This window comes from Vidua macroura, chromosome 16, assembly GCF_024509145.1.
Source record: "Vidua macroura isolate BioBank_ID:100142 chromosome 16, ASM2450914v1, whole genome shotgun sequence".
NCBI classification, from domain to species: Eukaryota; Metazoa; Chordata; class Aves; order Passeriformes; family Viduidae; genus Vidua; species Vidua macroura.
Genome location: NC_071586.1, coordinates 1,304,991 through 1,325,943, shown reverse-complemented (window position 1 = coordinate 1,325,943; position 20,953 = coordinate 1,304,991).

Genomic DNA, 20,953 nt, shown 5'->3' with positions numbered 1-20,953 from the left:
TCTCACTCAGAGAGTGTTCACCCATGAGATCTGCAGTGAGAGCTCTCCAGCCCTGACACTGGGAGAAAAAAAACACTTCAGTTTCAACAGAACTTCATTATTGTCTCTCTTTATTCCAGATATTATTATTTTTCCTGACTCCCTAGTTATTATCACCTCTCCAGAGCCTGAAAATAGCCCGTGTTTTTTACCCTCTGCTGTGCTGCCTCCTCTTAGAACAGCTTTCACTGTTCCTTTTCCTCCTGCTCTCCTGGAGGATTTTGCTGCTTCCTTTGCAGTCCTACTGCGTGACACCTTTTTCAGAGGGATGCAAACCTATTCCTGGCTAACAGGTGCTACAGAGCTCCCCAAAACATCCTCATTGGCCATCTAACCCTCCATTTTAATGATTTACATGTTAGTTGCCATTAAATAGCTGGGGGTTTGCCTGGATTTTTAATGTATTTCAAAGTGTGCTTGGTCCTGTGCGGTGGCTTAGTGGAGAATGATCACATTTTTGACATCATGTATCACAGAATCACCGAATCACAGAACAACCTGAGTTGGAAGGCAGCTGCAAGGATCATCCAGCCCAGCTCCTGGCCCTGCACAGACACCCCAACAATCCCACCCTGGGCATCCCTGAGATCATTGTCCAAATGCTCCTGGAGCTCTGGCAGCCCCGGGGCGGTGCCCATTCCCTGGGGAGCCTGGGCAGTGCCAGCACCCTCTGGGGGAAGAACCTTTCCTGATATCCAGCCTAAACCTGCCCTGGCACAGCTCCAGCCATTTCCTGTCCCTGTCACAGAGCAGAGATTGGAGCTGCAGCCCCGGTGAGCTCTGCCCTCAGTCTCCTCTCCAGGCTTCTCCAGGCTGAAAGTACTTTTCCTTTAAAATATGAAAGTGAGATTTCAGTTCTTGTTCAGAGATGGGAGCTCAGGAACAGCCCCTGTAAGCGTGGTGGGACGGGGAGGCCTTGCCATGGCCTGTGCCTCTCACAGGACCTGATTTTAGCCTGGCAGGAAGCCCTGGCACTGGAACTGTCCCTGGCATTTTACCTTGCTGATGCCACGGGATTTACAGCCTTTTTCATACACTTTGTGACATCCTGCTGCTTTGTACCTGGGGTTCAGTGAGTGGGATTGATGCCTCCTGCCATTTTCTTCTATCTCCACAAGTTCCCTGTGCATGGATTTAGGAAAAATGAGGTTTTCATCTTGCCAGATGGGAAGCACAGACCAAGGGTGGTGCAGAGACTCATGGAATCATTTAGGATGGAAAAACCCTCTGAGATCATCAAGTCCAGCCGTTACCCCAGCGCTGCCAAGGCCACCTCTAAAACACCAGTTGCCACATTCATGTGTCTTCTAAATCTCTCCAGGGATGGGGACTCCACCACTGCCCTGAGCAGCTGTGCCAGTGCCTGACCATCCATTTGAGGAAGATATACCAATATCCAATCCAAACCTTTCCTGGTGCAACCTGAGGTTGTTTCCTCTGGTCCTGCCCCTTGGTCCCTGATTCCAAGGAGGGTAGTGGGGAACATGCAGGTTTCTTGTCCTGTCACATCTCAATCCCATATTAAAACATCTTCTTCCTCTTGCTGAGTAGGAGTTGAGCTGGGGAAGGCTCTCTCCTCAGCACTGCCCACTGGCCACCAACATATTTTCACTTTCAATAAAAAAACAGCAGAATTTTGTCTTAAGATAGGCAGTTTGCATTCCATGGATGGTTTAGCTGCATCCTGAGTGTCTGAAGTGCTGTGCTTTCCTATTTCCCTTGGCACAGCACAGCCTGTATTTGTTAGATGGGCTTTAAATGGAATTGCTGCTTGCTGGAATGAACAGCCGTAGGCAGCTTCTCCCTGGTCTCAGAGGCTGTCAGGACAAGGTGGCTGACTGACACACAGACCCAACATGGAAAAAAAATGGGGATATGGGCAGAAAGGTCATGGGAGAAGGGTCATGATTTAACCCCATCCAGCAAGGAAACAACACAGAGCTGGCTCAGACACTTCCCCCTCCCCCTGTGGGAGAGAAGAACCAGAAAGAAAATATACACTTGGTAATTTAAGAGCAGTTTAATAATTAAAACAAAATGAAACATAACAAAAGTACTAATAGTGAGGATAAAGCAATGAAAAGGAGGGAGAGAGGAATAAAGCCCAAGACTGGCAAGTGATGCAGTTGCTCCCCACCCATAACCAATGCCCAGCCTGTCCCCAGCAGCTGGCTCCTGGCCAACTCTCCCAGTTTCCATACTGGGCATGATGTTCCATGGTCTGGAATATGCCTCTAGCCGGTTGGGATCAGCTGTCCTGGCTGTGATCCCTCCCAGTCCTTGTCACCTCCTGGCGGGAAGAGCATGGGAAATGGAAAAGTCCTTGACTTAGAGCATTTCCCAGCAACAACCAAACCAGCAGTGTGTTATCAACACTGTTCTCATCCTGAATCCAAAACACAACCCTGGACCAGCTCTGGGAAGAAAATTAACCCTATCCCAGCCAAACCCAGGACGGGGAGCCCGTGCCTCGGCTGCGGGCCCTGCATCCCACTGCCCCTTCCCGGGAGGAAGTGAGGAGGGTTTCGCAGCCATTTCCCCGTCCTCCTCTGGCAGCAGGATCACAGCCTGGCGGGAGGAGCCACCTGTCCCCGCCGTGGCTGTGACACCAGCCACTCCAGCCCATCTGCTCCTCGCACTGGCGAGGCTGCGGGCGGGAGGCAGCCAGGGCTGCGCCAGCGCTGAAGGACAGAGAGGTTTGTCCCCGTGGGCTCTGTGCTGTGGCACAGTGCCACTGTGTCCCTGGCAGGTGCGAGCACGGCCAGTCCTCTGTGCTCCTCCCCGCCTGATGCCAGCCCCGGCTCGGGCACGAGCTGGCAGCCAGCTCAGCACAGGTGCAGAGACAGTGACATCCACCCCCTGCCTGGACAGGGCACCTGGTGTCCTGCTGAGCCGCTCTCAGCCTCCTCAGGCACCAGCTGCTGCACTCACAGAGAGCTGAGCTCAACCCTCAGCTTTGGAAAATTCCGTGTGGGAAATGCGACCAAATCACAGGGTTTCTGTGCCTCAGTTCCGTTCTGGCTGGGGAAGAAAATATCTCCTGGTTTTCTGCACAGCAGGAGCATCTCAAGTGGAAGGTGTCCCACGGGAGGGGTTGGAATGAGATGAGTTTTTAGGTCCCTTCCAACCCAAACCATTCTGGAACTCCATGATCTTCAGGCAGCTGCTTGCACCAAGGATGACTGCCCATGGATGAGGCTCCAGACACTGCCTCAAAACCTGTAGCCAGCAAAAACATGTATAAAGGCTTTCCTTTCAGCCTTGTGGAACCCACATTGTTTCTACTGCCCATTTGGGGCACCTGCCAGGCAGTGTCACCGGAGCTTTACTCCTGGGCACTGAAGATGTCACATAGTGAGTGCCATTATGTTTTGCAAGGATAAGCTGTTCAGTTAAGATGTGCTCTGACGTCATGGTGACAAACAAGGTTGATAAATTTTGGGGTGATGCAGGAGATACCCTGAGCTGGGAGCACAGGTGGCATTTTCCAGGGCTCTGGAGTGGTCTCTGAACTGAGCCTGCATGTGATGACACAGGGAGAGAGCTGCCAGCTCCCAGCAGAGCTCTGGGGAGGGATCAGCAGTGCTTGAGAAACTTCAGTGGGAGCATATGAGAGCCTGGGGACAGTTTTGGGTCACAACACTGGGAATGCACAGCAGGGGAGCAGAGATGCAGGCACAGAGATTCATGGAATGGTTTGGCTTGGAAGGGACCTTAAACTCATCTCATTCCCATCTCTGCCATGGGCAGGGACACCTTTCCCTACCCCAGGTTGCTCCAATCCCCATCTGACCTGGCCTTGGACACTTCCAGGGATCCAGGGGCAGCCACAGCTTCTCTGGGCACCCTGTGCCAGGGCCTCCCCACCCTGCCAGGGAACAATTCCTTCCCAATATCCCATCTAACCCTGCCCTGACAATGGGAAGCCATTCCCTGTGTCCTGTCAAGCTTTGGCCTCTGACCACCACCAGTATCTCTGTTGCACTGAGCCCCCTCTCTCTGTGATACATTTTATTCTACACAATTTGCAAAATCCTTCTGCACCTTATTGCCCTCAATCCATGTAAACCCCCAGGAGAAGATGATCTAAACCAAAATCAGGGCTCAAGCAAGGAATGGTGAGAGGAGCTGAACCTCTGATGAAAGTGTGACCTGCTGGTCTCAGCTTGGAGATGAGCAGTGGCCTCACCCTTCGCTCCACCCCCAGTCCCCGCTCACCCCCAGGTGTCCCCTCCACCCCTGCAGCAGTGATGGGGACCTGCTTGGTGCTAGAGCACTGCCAAATGCTGCAGCTCTGTCTGCTGGGGGACTCCAAATTTGAGATATGGCCACATTTGAGACAGCTTTGAAAGTCGTTCACAGCTCCCAGGAGGAGCTGGAGCTGGCTGGGACAGCCCTGGAGCAAGGACACAGGGCGGCTGCAAGGATGTTTCTGTGACAGTAAGTCCTGCATGCACACAGCCCATCGGAAACTGCATTTATTTGGAAAAATATTCTGGAATTGTCCATTTGGAGCTTCCTAAACCAAGATTAGAGCAACCCCCTGGGAGGGAGTGCTGGGTAAGACAGTCTGTTGGTCATTTCCATATTCCCAAAGGTCTGCTTCCAATGCCCACCCTGTGCCTGGCATCCTGTCCCTTATCCCTCCTTGGGCAGACAGAGTTTTCCATGCACAGATAGGGAAAAAAAGCTGTTAAAATTTCCATTTGTGTCCCTGCACAACAAACAGCTATCAGAGGAGTAAATAAATTAGTTGATTAGCCAGGAATTCAGCCCAGCTGTCTCAGAGTTACTCATTATTTTGCTGGCAGCTTTGGAGTGGAGCCAAGTAGCTGGGCTTGGCTGTTCCCACACATCCCTGGGCACATGAATGTGTTTTTGAAGTGCAGGGAATGGTGATTTTTTGGTAGGGATCGGTGTCCCAGGCTGTGCCAGCTTCCCTGCTCCTGGCTGGATAAGGAGACCTGCTCTAGTGCTGTGAGCTGTCCGGAGCCTCTTTGCTTCTCTTTCCTGAGCATTTCCAGATTCAGCTGACACCTGGAAAAGCAGCAAAACTAAATGTGGTTTTTAGCCTGTATGGGCTCGTGTAGGGAGGTGAAATGTGTGTGTTTTCACCTGGTGCCCAGGTGCAGCACAGACACAGGGTTGTGCAGGGCTTGGGTCACTTCTTCCACTGGCCACAGCTGGTCCCCAGCACCTCCCCTCGCCTGGGCAGGGAACACAGCATAGCTGCAGCTAATGGGATGTGTGCGACCTCAGGTGCATGCCCCAGCCCAAAATCCTGTCCCCTGGGCAGGTCCTCCCCTGCCACACCAGCCAAAGAGAGCAAAGAGGGCAGAGCAGGGAATGTCCCTGTCACAAGGAGACCCACAGGCACCCCTGCCACCAGCCTCCTCACCCCATGTGACGTGGTGCCTCCGTTCTTCCATCAGCCCTGCTGGTATCCTGAAGCTGCCAGGAAAAGCAGTCCCTCTCCAGCTGTCCCTCTGTCACTGCTCTTCTGAAGGGCTCATGGCTTCAGTCTCCACAAAAGGAGTGGGAATGGGGGTGCCCGTGGTCCTGGTGAGAACTGGAGATATCCCGAGGAGAGCCGGGCTCCATGGGAGCTCCACCCTCTGTAGCCAAACCCAGGCAGTGGGAGCAGCCCCACGTGTCAGCTAAGATAAGAAATGAATGTCAGGTTTATTTTAGGGATGCATATTTTTATTTTTATGTTTCCCTTTTGCATCTATTCTCAATCTGGCAGCAACAATTCTTAACACTTCCCTTTGGTGCCACAAAACTTGCATTTTTCCCTTGAATCCTGTTTAGAGTTGAAAGGGGACTGGGGTGGGTCTGTCAGAGACAGCACCCAGGGCTGTCACAGCAGCTGAATACATGGCTGGGATGGGTTGGTGTGTGCACAAAGCCTTGGGGAGGCTCTCACTGGAGGTGAGTGTCCCTAGGCTAGGCAAGTTCTCCCTGCACTGGAAGAGCAGCCGCTGATGGGGACTGTTGGTGCAATGCAGGTTATCTTGATGCGTGACGTTGGGAAGAAGGTGCCTTGCACAGCCTTTGAGCCATCTTTCCTCCCTCATGAACTCCTGCCAGGGGCACCGAGGCCTCTGGAGGGTGCAGGTCTCTGGGCAGTGAGGCAGCACAGCTGGGCCTGGCTGCAGCTCCAGGCAAAGCAGATGAAAACTGACAGGTTTATTAATCTTTGCTCTGGTTCCCCTGAAAAGGGTGAAGGGTGTCTCTCAGCCCCAGACTGTGGTAAGGCAGCCCCACAGGGCCCCTTCCTGCTCTGAGGCAGACAGATCTGTCTGTGCACCAGCAGCTCCCGTGCCAACACCTCAGCTGCTGGGTTTGGACAACACTCACAGGCATCCCAGTGAGCCCCTTTCCCCAAAACCAGGGCTGGGACAGGACAGCTGGCCTTTGGCTCTGCCGTGATGCGGGGCTGCGGCATCTGGAGTGGAGGGTGACTGCTGGGCACTGGAGCCCAGGAGCAGTGCCATTGTGCAGGCTGCCTGGGATGCCCAGGTGGGATGCTGCAGTGGGGTGTCCTCTGGAGCCTGTCCAGCTTGCACAGGGAAGGGAACAGCTATGGCCACACATCTACGATACCAACAGAGGCACCAGATGCCACTTGAAGAGGAGGAGGGTGCGATGATGGCAGTGTTTGCCAGCAAACACAGAACCACTGGTTCCAGCGTGTGGCAAATTGTGGATCCACGGGTGCTCTATGAGTCCAGGCTGACTACGTGACTCCTTTCATCTTCTTCCTTCCAAATTCTTTGTGACCTGGGTGTAACTTTCCAGCCATCTCTTCTTGCAGCCATAACCCCCACTCAGGGCTGTTTAGGGGCTGAAATTCCCCAGGACTTGCTCCCAACCACTGCAGTCCTGTGGGGGAACTGCCAGAGTCTCTCCATGTGAGTAAACCCTCAGAGGCAGCAGGAGGGGTGGTTGTGGCTGTGCCTCTCATGGTGGAACTCAAATCCCTTAAAGCTTTTAACAGAAACAAAATAAAATGGCGTTGGCCTGTGCAGGACTGGCATTCCAGCTCATCCAGGCTGTCTCTGGGATGGGCTCCACTGCTCCAGGTCCTGCTGAGAGCCACCTTGAGGGAGCTCACTGGGAGCAGGAGAGAGATGATTTGGCTCTGGAAAACTGGATTTCAAGATCAAAGAAGGATGAGATGCAACAGGGCCTGACACAAGACATTTTGGGCTGGCTCCAAGGCTTTCCAGGTGCACCTGGACACCCATCCCAACATCCTGTTTAGATGGGTTTGCTTCAGAATGGGGGGGAAGAAGTGCTGAGCACTTGAAAAGTGAGATCAGTCTGGGCAGGATTAGGAGCAGCACTCCTGGTCCTGGTGGTGGTGATGGGCAAGGTGAGAGCAGAGGGGTTTGCAGGCAGCCACAAACATGTTTTCTGAAGTATTGTAGCAAGGAGAATGAAATAAAAAAAAAAAAAAAAAAAAAAATTGAGCTGGCACCTCAAACCCTCAATACATGAACTTATCACTGAGCATCCCTCACACCACTGAGCCCCCGTGGCTGGAAACCCCTGGTTTGCTGACCCTGGAAGGCTGAAACCACAAACTATTTAAACACCTCAAAACAACAACCAGGCTTACGAAGAATAGCCTGGGCTCAATGTCTGCTAAACTCATCACCTGCCACAGAGCGTGGCTCTGGGACACTGTCCCAAAAAAAGGTAAAGCTTTGATCAGATCTGAAGCTGAAAGTGTCTCCGAGCTTTCCAAACTCTGTGGGTATTTGTGCCTGGATTTGTAGGACTGGGCCTCCAAGCCCTGGTACCCTGGTCTCCCACTCTCCTGAGAGTGGTGGCTCAGAGCACTCCTGCTGTGACAAGCAGCAGCTCCCGGGGCTGTGGAACACGACAGAATGATGAAGACAAGACCGTCGGGATGAGAGCCGCGGGCAGGGAGGGTTGCACAGGGCATGGCACACGCGGGAGTGCCCGGCTCCCCGGGCACACGCTCGGCTTTGCTCCGGCGCGCTCCGCCCGTTCTCTCGGCTCCGCTCTCGGGCTGCGCGGTGCGGGGAGGGCTCCGGCTGCCGCGGCCGGAGCGCGGCTGCTCTCTGGAGCTCTCGGCACGGCCGCGGTGCAGGAGCAGGGGGGCTGGTTCTGGGAGGCCCTGTAGGTGCGGGGCCAGCTGGGGCAGGGCAGCAGCCCGGCTCTGCCGCAGCCCCCGCGGCCGGGCACGGGAGCAGCCGCAGAAGATCCCCGTGCCCAGGTCTCACGCTTATTTTTAGTGTAATGAGTTCAAAGCTAAATTCAAAGAATGAGAGCATGGGCTTCTTTAAAAAAAAAAAAAAAAAAGAAAAGAAAAGAAAAAAAAAGTGTTAAAAGTGTATTTGCTCCTTTTGGATGAACCTCCAGCTCCCTTCTCCACAACAGCATTGCTGTCAGACTCCCACAGCCGGGGGATGCTGCTGCGAGCTCACAGCACGAGCACCCCACCCCTGAGCATCCCAGGCACACGAGCCCGGGACACCACCGGGCTGGGTCACCCGCGAAGGCACGGAAAGAGCCCGAGTTCCTCCTCCACGAACAGCAAACCGCTAAGAGCAGCCGCCCGCTCGAGGCTGGGCCCCTCCATTCCCCGTTTCCCCCCTGCCGCTGCCAAGATCCGCTGCCCCCCGGCAGGCTCAGCTCCCGACCTGCCCTTGTCGCCGTCGCTGTCCCCGGGGCTCCCTGCCAGGCCGGCCCTGATCACGCATCGCTGTTTGCTGCGTCCCGCACCCCCACGCTGATCCTGCCACGCAGCTCTCCGGCTACTCCCCGCACGCAATTTCCTTCTAAACTCCTTCTGTCCTGCGCCACACGGGTCCTCGCCACAGGGAAAAACCGCAAGAGGACAGAAGTGATGCTGGACTCTTCCAACACCCAGCAGGGGTTGCCGGACTGCCTCGGTTTCCCCGGCACAGAGCAGAGCCCTGCGCTCCCTGCGGATCCCCGGAGGTGCACAGCAGGGACAGGCAGCGGGTCCCTGCCTGGTGACTTGCTCATTGCCCACTCTCCGGCCTCCCTGGCCACTCTCCGGGCTCCTTCCATGCAGGTCCCAGGCAGGCAGGCAGGAGGGAGCTTCTCGCGTGGCTGGACTGCCCCTACCCCATGCCGGGAGCGGGGATGGCCGGACGCTGGCGCGGGCGGGGTGGAGAATGACGGCAAGCTGACCTCGGGCAGGGTCTGGACCTCCTCGGATGCGACAAAGCCGGTGCTGTCACCCCTCTGCTCGCGGAGGGGGGTGTGTGAGCAGGGGGCTCCGGGTGGAGCTGAGCCTGTGACCAGCCCGGGTCATAGGGCTCCCTGCTCCAGGGCGACGGGCTCCTGGCGCTGCCGCTTGCGCTGCCGCTCCCGCTTGGCCCGCCAGCATACATAGGCAGCCACCAGCAGGCCCACCCCGAAGATCAAGGTGGCCAGCGAGACCACCTTAGCGATGTCCATTTGGGGGCCATTGATGGTGAAGGTGATGCACGTCGCTGCGACGCCGATGACCACGGAGACGATGCCGAAGGGGAAGATGCAGCGATACCAGGATTTCTCGGTCCCGCCCGTGGCCAGGGCCAGTTTGTTGAGTGTGGCCGTGGAATCGGTGGCTGTGGCCAGCGGCAGCCCTGATTTTCCTCCCTGCAGGCAAGTGAGTGAGTTGGACTTGCAGCCCATCATGTTGGCAAGAAAACCCAGGAAGGAGCAGCGCGAGGCGCGTCTTGGACGGACGAGAGTCGCTGATGGAGGGAAGATTCCGGATCCTACATGGTCACTTTGTCCGGCGGCTCACGGTGCAGACGGGCCGGGATCTTGTCTGCCGCTGCTCTCACTCGCAGCTTTGGCTCCCGGCTCCTTTGCTGCCAGACTGAGCGAGGGCTGGAGGAGGATTGCAGCGAGGATTGGCGGTGGCAGCGGTGATCTCATGGCGGTGGGAGGACCGGCCCGGCCTCGCCGCCTGTTAACTGTTTCGGGCTGTGAGCAGCCCAGCTGGGATCGCTCCTGGCATGTGTTTTTCCAACTCGCGTCTGTTTTCGCCAGCGCGGACCCTGCCCAGGCAGCGCTGGGGCAGGGACGCTCTCCCGGCTGCCCAGTGCCCCCAGAGCCGCACTGCTGCGGCCCCACGAGCAGGGAGATCCCAAGGGAACGGGCAGCGGGACTTCCAGCCGCTCCCCTGAGCCCTTTGCCTCCTCCGCGGGCAATGCCAACACCATCACCTCCCTCCAAGTTCTTTTTCTCCCGGTGTCACCCTCTCCAGCTTTGTTCCCTGGCATAGGGCTTGGGTGGCCTCACTGGCAACCCATGGACTGGTCATGCTGGTGGGACGCTGCTGTGCGTGACACGGGGGGGAAGAGAGGGTGAGCAACCACAGGACCTGGCAGGAAAGGGGCTGGAGCTGAGGTGCGGGAAGATTTGGGATTTGAGATGGGTGCTGAGCAGGCAGGGCAGCAGAAGGGTGAGATCCAAGGGGGCAGGATGCTGAAAGGCAGCTGAGAACAGGGGGGGATCAGCAGAGCTATAGGAAGCTCTCCCGGGAAGGAGGCTGGGCTGTGGGAGCTGGCACCCACCAGGGCCCCCAGGCACTGCTTCTTTTCCCTGCAGTGCCCACCCACATCCTGACTATCAAGATTAACCATTTTTAAACAGCAGTGTTGAGCACAGGTAGGTGATGCTGGCTCTGCACTGCTCCAGCACAGAACCACACACGTGCAGAATGTGGCAAAGGCCACCCAGGGCTCCTGGGCAGGGAGGAGGGAGACACAAACAGCCTGGAGAAGGTTAAGTACAGAATCTTCCCACCCAGCTCTGAACATTAGCAGAGAGTTTTTTTTGAGGACAAAAGCTTTTCGTTCCGTCTTTACCATGAGTGGATCAGAGAGGCACCAAGACTGGAGAGGGCACAAGCATTTCCCATCTCTGGCTTCTCCTGCACTGTTTTTATCTTTTAATTGGTTTTCCTGAAGGGGAGAGGAAACTGAGCTATTGCAGCAAACCTGAAGACCTGGAGCCTTTCCCAGGTCAGAGCTTCCCCTGAGCTGATGGGGCCCAGCTGTGTGTCTGCATCAATTGAGAGGAAGCCAAAAACAAGGAAGAAAATCCACACTGCAGGAGAAGCAGAGCTGGGCAGCGAGAGGGAGGCTCTGTGGAAGCTGAGATGGAGAATCAGAGGAGCTGATGGGACTGACTCAGGAAAGGGGAGGCTAGGGCATTAGTCTGCACAGGGAATGTATTAGCCTCCCTTTTTCTGTGGGCACTGCTCTTGCCTACAGCATCCCCAGGGAAGTCGTGCCAGTCTGGGAAAGAATAAAGCTGGTTTGGATCAGACTTTGCCCGTCTTCAGGGTTGGCCTGGAAAGCTGTGTGCAACCTGTGAGCACCAAAACAGAGGGGCTGGGTCTGCAAGATTCCTGGCATTTCTTCTTGCTCCCAGTTTCTTCAATAACATTTGGAAATAATGAAAGTGGAAGTTGGTCAGGTATCAGCTGAATTCCCAAAATTCCCATGGTATGCCCAGAGGCAGGCAGCTGCAGACACCAGAGACCTGGGCACAGGGGCTCTGTCTCTGCACAGAGATAGCAGTGGGAAAATAACTCCAGCTAAGGCAGACAGGCAGCATATGGTGCTCTGCAAACCGAGTTTTGTTATTTACTCTCCTGATTGCTCATTAGAGGGGAGGAAGAGCAGCAGAACTCCATGACTCAATGCCCTTTGAGCAAGGGCAGAAGGCTGATACCGCCCAGCACAAGCTCCAGTTTCAGTTTTGTGAAGCTTTGTCAAACTTGAAAATGTTCAGGCTTAAATTTACCCTGAGTTGAACCCATGAAGAAAATATCAGCTAAAATAGTTCAGCTGCTGCTGTCTGGAAGCAAATACTCCAAGAATGAGCCTGGCAATGGGCCACTTCCCAAACTTCTTCTCAGGAAACTGGTGATGTGATTCCACCCCTAAACACAGCTCCAGCCCCCCATGCTGGTTGTACCCCCTGCAGCATCCCCACACCTCCAGCCTGCACTCAGAGGATTGAAAAGGACTCTTGGCTTCCATCAAAACCTGGCAGCATTTGTGGAATGACAGCTGTACCTGTTTTTAAGTGGTGCTGAAGAGCAATGACTGGCCTTGAAAAAGCAATAGGTGAGAAAAACAAGTCCCAGCTGGTTAGAAAAACACCCATTTTCATGTCTCAGTTCTGATGCATGAGGGCTTTCAGTATTTGACTCAGCAGTGCTGATGTGACCGTGCTGTAGCAGCCCTGTGTCTCTTGGGACCAACCCCCACACCCTCCACTGCCTGAAGTTACACAGGGGTAAAGCACAGGTGCACACCCATGTGCAGGAAACATGCATGTATCAAAGTGCTCCTACTGGCACCCAGACACAGCTCACCTGAGAGTGTTTCCAAGCAGCACAGGCAGCAATGTCCAGCCAAGGCCCTCTACAACCCCACAGATGCTTTAAAAGAAATCATCTGCAGAGAGCCCAGGGCACGTCACAGAGCCATGCTGGCTTTGCTCCTGGTTGGAAAGAAAAAGCAGGATCAGGACAATGCTGCACAGGGCTCGGGCTGGGGCAGGGTCACCACCAGGAAATTTCTCACACTCATGTGTGGAAGCTGGATGAATTTTCCCTTTTTCATTCAGAGGCCAAATTCAGACAACTTTCTCTGGTTGTTTTCTATAAACTCACAAATGTGCAATGGGCTGCGTGGTGTGAGTCCATATTTTTGGGCACTGAATCTTCCACCCTTGGTGAGGCTGACAGGCTGCTCTGCCTGGGTGCTCCACTCCTTCCCTCCACATTCCTTCTGTAACCAACCTAAGGGTGTAATTTTCACAGCAGAAATAGAGACTTGTGAATCCTCCTCCCTCTTCCCACAGGAGATGAAAGTGCAGCTGGGACTGGATGAGTCACTTTGCAGGAGCAGAGAGGGATGACACTCCCTCTACACACAGACACCCCCAGGGACCCTCGGGGTGACGGATGGGGCACAGGAGCTCTCCCTGCTGTCAGAACCCTGCCCAGAGCATGGCTTGGTGGCCTTGGCTGGGGGAGAGGCTCCAAGGCCTGGCACAGAGCTGCAGGAAGGAAGGAAACACCTGGGAAATTCCTGCTGAAGAGGAACAGGAAAGAGCAGAGAAGGTGAATGGCTTGGGTGGGTGATAGAATGGTGGTGGTTGAACAAGAAACCCAGACTCCTAGAAGGGAATGAGGAGGAAAGGAAGGACGAGGAAGCCAGGATCCCTCTAAAACAGATTAATTTCTTCAGTTTTGAAGTGAGAAAGCCCAGAATCAAATATGATGCTGAGCACCACTAGGGAATCCCAGAAGAAGCAAGGTGCAGGAGGAGATCCACGTTCTCTAGGACTGCCCAGTGCTGTGGCAGGAGGAAGGAATCCCACAGTCCATAATTATGTGAGTGACCAGAGACACTGACACCACCTTCAGTCCATAATTACGGACCAGAGACACTGACACCAACTTCTCAAAGCAGATGCTAGAGCCAAAGTAATTCTGAGACCACGTGGAAGTGCTACAACAAGGAAGGCAGGGCCAGGATGCACAGACACCCTCGTGGTGCCACTTGTTCTGCTTACAGCTTCAGGTCCTGCTGTGCTCAGGGTGAACACACTCCTCCTGGAGCTAAACCACTGCATAGGGGAATTTTGTATATGAAGGATTAATGCCTTATTTTATCCAGAACTAGAAAGTAATGGGGCTGGAAACAAGAACAGAAAACTACATATCTGGCAGGAACATCTGTGGGCAAAGAGAATCAAAGATAACCACTGTTACACAATTCACATATGTCCCTGTATGAGTCAAAGAAGTAATACTCACTCGTGCCCACTTCACTGCTCATTTTTGGGACACAGAGCTCAAAACTGGGGTCTAGGTTGTGGAAATCCAGAAACTGGCAGCCCTGAAGCCTTCTCACACTGAGAACTACGCTCTCAACGAGTGACCCTCACTCAGTTAAAAATTAAATGCCAACAGACCACAGGCATTGACAGAGAAACTTGAAAAAGCAACGAATGCCAGCAGTTTGTAATAACTTAGAAATCCTCAGAAGGATCTTTTCCTTTGGCTCTGTGAAGAATTAATAATTCTGCCTGTATTTGGCTAATACAGAGTCACAGAATTGTTAAGGTTGGAAGATCATCAGTTCCAACCACTAACCCAGCAGTACCGTGGTCACCACTAAACCATGTCCCCAGGTGCCATATTCACACATTTTTAAAATCCCTCTGGGGATGCTGACTCCACCACTGCCCTGGACAGCCTGTGCTAGTGCCTGACCACTTTTCATGATGAAAATCTGATATGGTTCATGCAAGAGCCACATGATAGATTAAGACTGGGGTAGGAAATACTGAATAACAATTTCTTGTCCCCCACCATAAATGAACTTTGACTGCAATGAAGAGCTGCAGAGAAATGAGAGCAGGTGAATATGGCACCAACAACCACAACTGACTGTGGAAAAAACATTGGCAAAGCCAGTGTTAAACTTTGAGCAGCTCCATTCATTTTAAGATAAAGAGCAGGGAAGAAACTCACGCAGCAGGAAAGTGTCATTAAAGAAGCACAGGTGGCATCTCATAGTCCATTTTAAGCTGCCTCGTGCCAAGTAAAGCTGGAAAACAGGCAGCAAAATAAATCAGGAGGCACATTCTTGGATCCTCAGTGACCTAAGAAGTATTTTCCAGGTCTATGATTCAGCAAAAGGGAAATAAATAAATAATCAAAGCAGGGGAATAAAGCTCTAACAGCCATCAGGAAGTGTGGGGCTGAAAATAGCAGCCAAGTGTCACCTTGATCCACTCCAACAAAGACTTTGGCAACAGTGACAAGTTGCTGGGTGACATCTCTGAGCTATTTTGGGCCCATGGCTTTACACTAAGTGGGAGCCCCTTTGGGCCATGGGCACGGGGAGAACGCCAGCGCCAGCCACAGCATTCCAGAGGAACTTCCAAACCAGGGAGGGGGCTCGAAATGAGGGATTCACGTGTCTCACAAGAAGGAGGCTTTCCTGTGGATTCAAAGATGGATGGGAGCAGATGGAAAAGGATCATTACATCACCCCCAGCCACAGCCATGCTCCTTCCCAGCACCAGGGCTGAGCTCACACAGAGCTTCCCACCTCCAGCTCGGGTCACAGCGGGCACGCAGCACACACAGTGCTGGGAACCTGCTGGGATCCAGAGACAGGGAAAGCTGCAAACTGGGAGAAGAGATCCCCAGCAGCTTTGTTGATATTCTCTTCTGCCCTTGGAGAAGGAGCTGTGGGCACTCCCAGTGCTGCCCAGGGAGCTGGGTAGGCACCAGTGGAGCTGAGTGACTCATAGACCAGGCATAATGGTTTTAAGGCTCACAGATAAGAAATGCACCTAATACACAGAAATAAGCTATTTTGCTGTAATTGGTTCTTAAAAAGAAAAAAAAAACAATAAAACAAAACAAAACAAACACCCCACCAACAAAACAAAACAAAACAAAAAACACCCAACCTAATTAAAAGCCCGAAGCCCAAATAATGCTGTTTGCATTGTCATAAGCAAGACCCTGAACTCCTCCCTGCGAATGGACACCGCAGTGCTCCCACTGGTAGGAGGAAGGGAGATGGAATCACACATGATACAAATCACTAATGCTTTGTTCAGTCAAACAGCTCTATGAAATCTGGTGAGTTTGCCCTTGCAAGGACAGCAGGATCTCTGCTGAGAGCTCTGTCACCCTCAAGAAGACTCCAGAACAGCACAACACAACAAACACCATTTAAAACTGAGACAATACCAGGTATTTAAGACTGAAAATAGTTGAAAGGATATTGGCAAACACACTGAATTTCCTAATGACCCTAAAAGTGAGCCCGGAATGGTCACAGAAACATGTGGTTATGTTTAAATTTATATGCCCGAACTTGCTTAAATACAAAAAAATACTGTCTGATTCATCCCTGCATCCAGTATCCAACCATTTGAATTCTATCCCATTACACAGTCAGCACAATATTATAATTAAAGCACTCTTTATGGTTTCAGTAAGTTTTTAAAGGTTTTTTTTTTTTTTTTGATGAGTCACTATCCCTGAAGGGATTTAAAAGACGTGTAGACATGGTTTAGTGGTGGTCTTAGCAGTGGGGGAACATTTGGACTTGAAGTTCTTAAAGATCTTTTCAACCTAAATGATTCTCTGATTCCAGTGAATCTCTCTCCTTTATGTTCCTGTGCCTGGTTGGTACCCAAAACTCCCATCCTGGAGGCAGTGAGAGCTGCAGATGCCTTCACCTTGCATGACAGCACTCAGCTGCCCAACAATTCCAAAAGCAAGATCTACTGCTAACATGTCTTCTAAGAGACTTCACCTCGAGAGAAAACTGCTGTGTGTTCTGAACTTCAGAGCCTGATCAGGAAAACAAAACCCCAAAGGGTGAGATCCTCAGTAAACACTTTTGCAAATTGCAAAGCTCCGAGGCTGTGCCAGCTGAACCAACAGCTGTGGCCACTGGTTTTGAGAGAAGGGAAAGATGCTGGGGTGCTACAGAGCTGCAGTGAAAGGAAATGTACAACCCAACACCATCTCAGGGGCAGGAAGGAGCCCCCATGGAGTCCTGCTGAGCTGCACATGCACCTTAGGCCTCCCTTGAGTCTTTCTTTTAAGCTGGACCTCAGATGAGACAAATAAATTGTTTCCCTCCACAACATGTAAGGGCTGAAAACAAACCTAACAGCAGCATGAGCACGTCTGGGAGCTTGTGATCCCAGAAACCAGGGGGGAATTCTCCAGACAAGCTTTTTTTCCAAGGCCACGCTCCTCCACTGACTCACATCTTGCTTCTAGTTACTTTTTCTTATCCAAACTCTTGATCCACTGGTTATCTTTCTTTTTCTGGCTAAAAATAAGCCAAACATCTTCATTTGTGTGCCTAAATAACCAACTACTGTAAACTTTCACCTTGTGAAGTTACAGTTCAAAACTCCCTTTTAATTTTTTCCCCCTCCCATTCCCAGCTCTTTGTTCCCTGGCACATGGGGCATGCTGCTTCCTGTCCTCTTCTGTCTAACTGAGCTCAGATTAATTAACCAGCCATAGATTTTTCTTGATTAAAATGCTAAACCCCTTCTTTCTCCACGGGATGATAGATCTTTTCTTCTGGGTAGTGGTTACAAAAATAGTACTCAATATGTGTGGTGAATGGTAGGAACTTTAATACCTATTTAATGAATTGTTTTCATGTCAGACTGAGCAATAGTTAGGGTTTTCTTTTGTGAGGTTATTATTAATGTATGTGAAGGAGGACTAGGAAGCTGCCAGTGAAACCAGATGTCATCTGCACCAGTCCCAGTGTACATGCTTATAAAAATCAACCACAATCCACAAGAACAAGAGGCCTCGCTGAAGAGAGCACAGACATACAAAACCAAGCTCATGAGCAAGTGAAATCACATCAATCTCTGTTTTACAGATAACAAGTGACAAGCCCTGGTGTCAGATCCATCATCTGCTGCAGCCTCTTAGTGACTCCACAATGGTGACAGGACTCAGGACTGGAAATGCACAGCCATGAACTGGCTGCCTGCCCACAAAAAAATCCCTGTTGGCTCCTTCTCCTGGCATTCATAAGGCTATTAAAGCATTTCCCACTCACTGCTTACAGTGTGCTGATAATTAGACACCCTGGGACAGTCTGGAGGAGCCCTCTGCATCCTGCAGCTCCCACACCCAGCATCCTCAGTGTGCTCTGCATGCTTGTGGAACCCAAAACCACTCCTTTCAGATTTAGCAGAAGCGGACAAAATATCTCAGCAAAGCTTCAGCTGGAAATCACAAGCTCATACTGAATTCTTTAGCTCAGGAAGAGATTGATTTGGGTAAAAGAATATAAAAACTAAAAAAATGTGAGTGGACATATGGCTCCTCCCTAGTAGCTCCCCTAAAATCCAAGAGCTCTGTCCCAGAATTTTGCAGCACCAGTGCTCTTTTTAGAACTCTAGACTGGCACAACAACTTGCTGAGTCAGGTGTTAATGCTTCAGGTTTGACTCACACACAGTTTTAATCAAGTAACCTGCTCTCTGGAGCTCACCGAAAGCTCATTTAGAGAAGAACATCAACAGCAAATTTGTCATCTTCGGCGGGGGCTGGGAGTTTTCCTCCCACTTCAACATTTACCATCTTAAACTGCTCTTTGATGAAATTCTCTTTTGCCTCACACTGCTCATCAGGATTTGCCTCTCCAAACCCTAATGTATGCTCCTGGCCCAGGGAGCTCCTCCTGCCCTTTTCCCAGAGGTGGGAGTGTGCCGTGGACAGTCACAGCAGCAGGGCACAGGCTGGCACGCTCTGTCACCACTCACATGCTGCCAGACCCCTCAGAAGGACTAGAAGAGGCAGGACATTCCTGCACACCACTGCTGGTGTCATCCCTCTCACCAAGACTCAAGTTATTTCTGTTTGAGATGGGGAGCACCCCTAAAGCTGCAGTGTTGAGTCTCTCCATGTGGCACCTCCCAAGGAGGGGCTTCAGCAGCACTTGATGGCAGATCTGGTAACACGAGCAGGATAAACCCCTTGGAGGGCTCAACAGAGCTTCAGAACTAAGCACAGCTGAGGCTGGGGCTGCCCCTGGACCCCTGGAAGTGCCCAAGGCCAGGTTGGATGGGGTTTGGAGCAGCCTGGGAGAGTGGGAAGTGTCCCTGCCCATGGCAGGCGTGGAACTAAATGATCTTTAAGATCCCTTCCAAGCCAAATCAGTCTGCGATTCTATTATTCTCTAATGCTAACCAAAGACAACTGATGCATGTGAAACCCTCCAAGAGGCTCTGCTGTTTGCAGTGTGCACTAGCAGCAGCACTGCTGCTATCCCTCCACTGGTCAAACACATTTGCAAAACAAACACAGCCCGTGGAGAAGTTGTAGAGGGGAAGGAGAAAGCCAAGGAAAAAGAAGAACTGTAGCAGTTGGAAATACTTAAAGTCACAGATTCTTGAAAGAAAAACCTGCCTCCTCCTCAGGATCCCATCCTTCAGTAGGGAAAACCTAAAAACCTTTTAAATGCTATTGCAGGGGACAGAGAAGAAATAAAGCCTGCTAATCCTGCCTGGCCCTCACTATGCTTTCTCAGCTCATGTCTACACAACACTGGGATTATCTATCACTTTCCAAAAATACTGCTCATTTCCTGTATTTCTGTAATTCTATCCCCTGGCATCAAACACTACCTTATGTCTTTGTTTCCTCATCTCAGCTGGATGTACTTTCTTCCAATAACAATGGCACATTCTATAACAAAGCCCCCCAGCCCCTGAGTTCAACTGCTATTGAATCTATCTCTGCTGCAGCACAAGACTGGTTTGAAAGAATGAGTCATTCAAATTATTTAAAGTCTTACACATTTCTGAAATTTTAAAGTGTGGTGTAAGAAGAGAAACAAAACCACACTGCACCCAGAGGCAGAGAACGACCCAGCTACCTGACATTCTGCACCCCTTCTGCACAACTCCTACAGGGTCAGCTTGCCTTCTGAGTTTGCAACAACCCCTTTGAACCCTCTCTTGTGGGCTGTCTCCTGTTCCCAGCCCTTTCCCACCTCTGCAATCCTTGCTGTGCCGCTGAAGTTGCTGCCAATTTACACTGGTCTGCTCTGTGATGAGCAGCAGATGCTCCATGACTCATGCAGTGCTTGCAGATGCAAGTTATCCATAACAGCACCCTAATTAACAATACCAAACGTCAGCTCTCCCATTCAAACATGGACATGCTCATGTGTATGACCACACTAATTTAGGAGGCAGTGTCTGCTCCCTTGGAGTGTTCAAGGCCAGGCTGGATGAGACTTGGAGCAACCTGGTCCAGTGGAAGGTGTCCTGCCCATGGCAGGGGGTGGGATGAGATGAGGCCCCTTCCAACCCAACCCATTCTGGGATTCTATGACAAAAATACTAAGGGAAAGTCAGAGATGCTAATTTTTACCTATCATATGAAGGATTTTTATTGAATTTTGAGTCAGAAAGAGCCAGACATTCAGAAGAGCCAGACAGCAACCTGGCCTTGAAAAAAAGATAAGGAAAACTAATGAATGTCTTTGCACTGCTAAGAGCTAAATTACACACACACACAAGCAAGCAGAGTCCAGCTTTGAGATATGGTCTGGGTCAAACTGTACTAGGCTGTGGTACACTTCCCGAATGGAATTTTAAGTACTCGCAAGCAGAGGTTTCCCACTTCACTCCAAAGCTTTATCTGTCACTGAAACACCAGGGAATTTGGAGATGACACGCAAAAACCCAGCAAGAAGGAGAAATGGCAGCTGGCCTTTTCCCGCGGTGGCAAGGTGGGAACTGCTGCAGGACCTGCCTTTTCTAGGGCCGGGCTGGAGACCCGCGGGGTCCCTCCGGCTCCGGCAGGAACCGCGGGACCCGCCCGCCACCTGCCGGGCACAGCCGGGCGGCAGCGCAAGCCCCGCTCGCTCCCTCGCTCCCTTCCGGCACCAAAACCAGCCAGCCAGTCAATGCTGCGTGACCCCTCCATGCCAGCTGTGAGCCAGCAGCAGCAGCTTCGGTTCTTGGGATTTCTGGATGCTGAAAGGCCGTGACTCATGATCCTATGGCTGATCAGGATAAAGCATGTTTTATTCCTTGCTACACTGTCTGCATCCAGGAGCCTGGTGTCCTGAGCCTGGTAGAGACTGCTTTGGAAGAAAAGCCAAAATCAGTTTCAGAAGCCCTGAAGGGGCTCAGTTAACAGGTTAGGAAAGTGACATAGAACCATAGAAACACAGATTGGTTTGGGTTGGAAGGGACCTTAAAACTCACCTCATTCCAGCCCCTGCCATGAGCAGGGACACCTTCCACTAGCCCAGGTTGCTCCAAGCTCCATCCAACCTGACCTTGGAGACTTCCAGGGATCCAGGGGC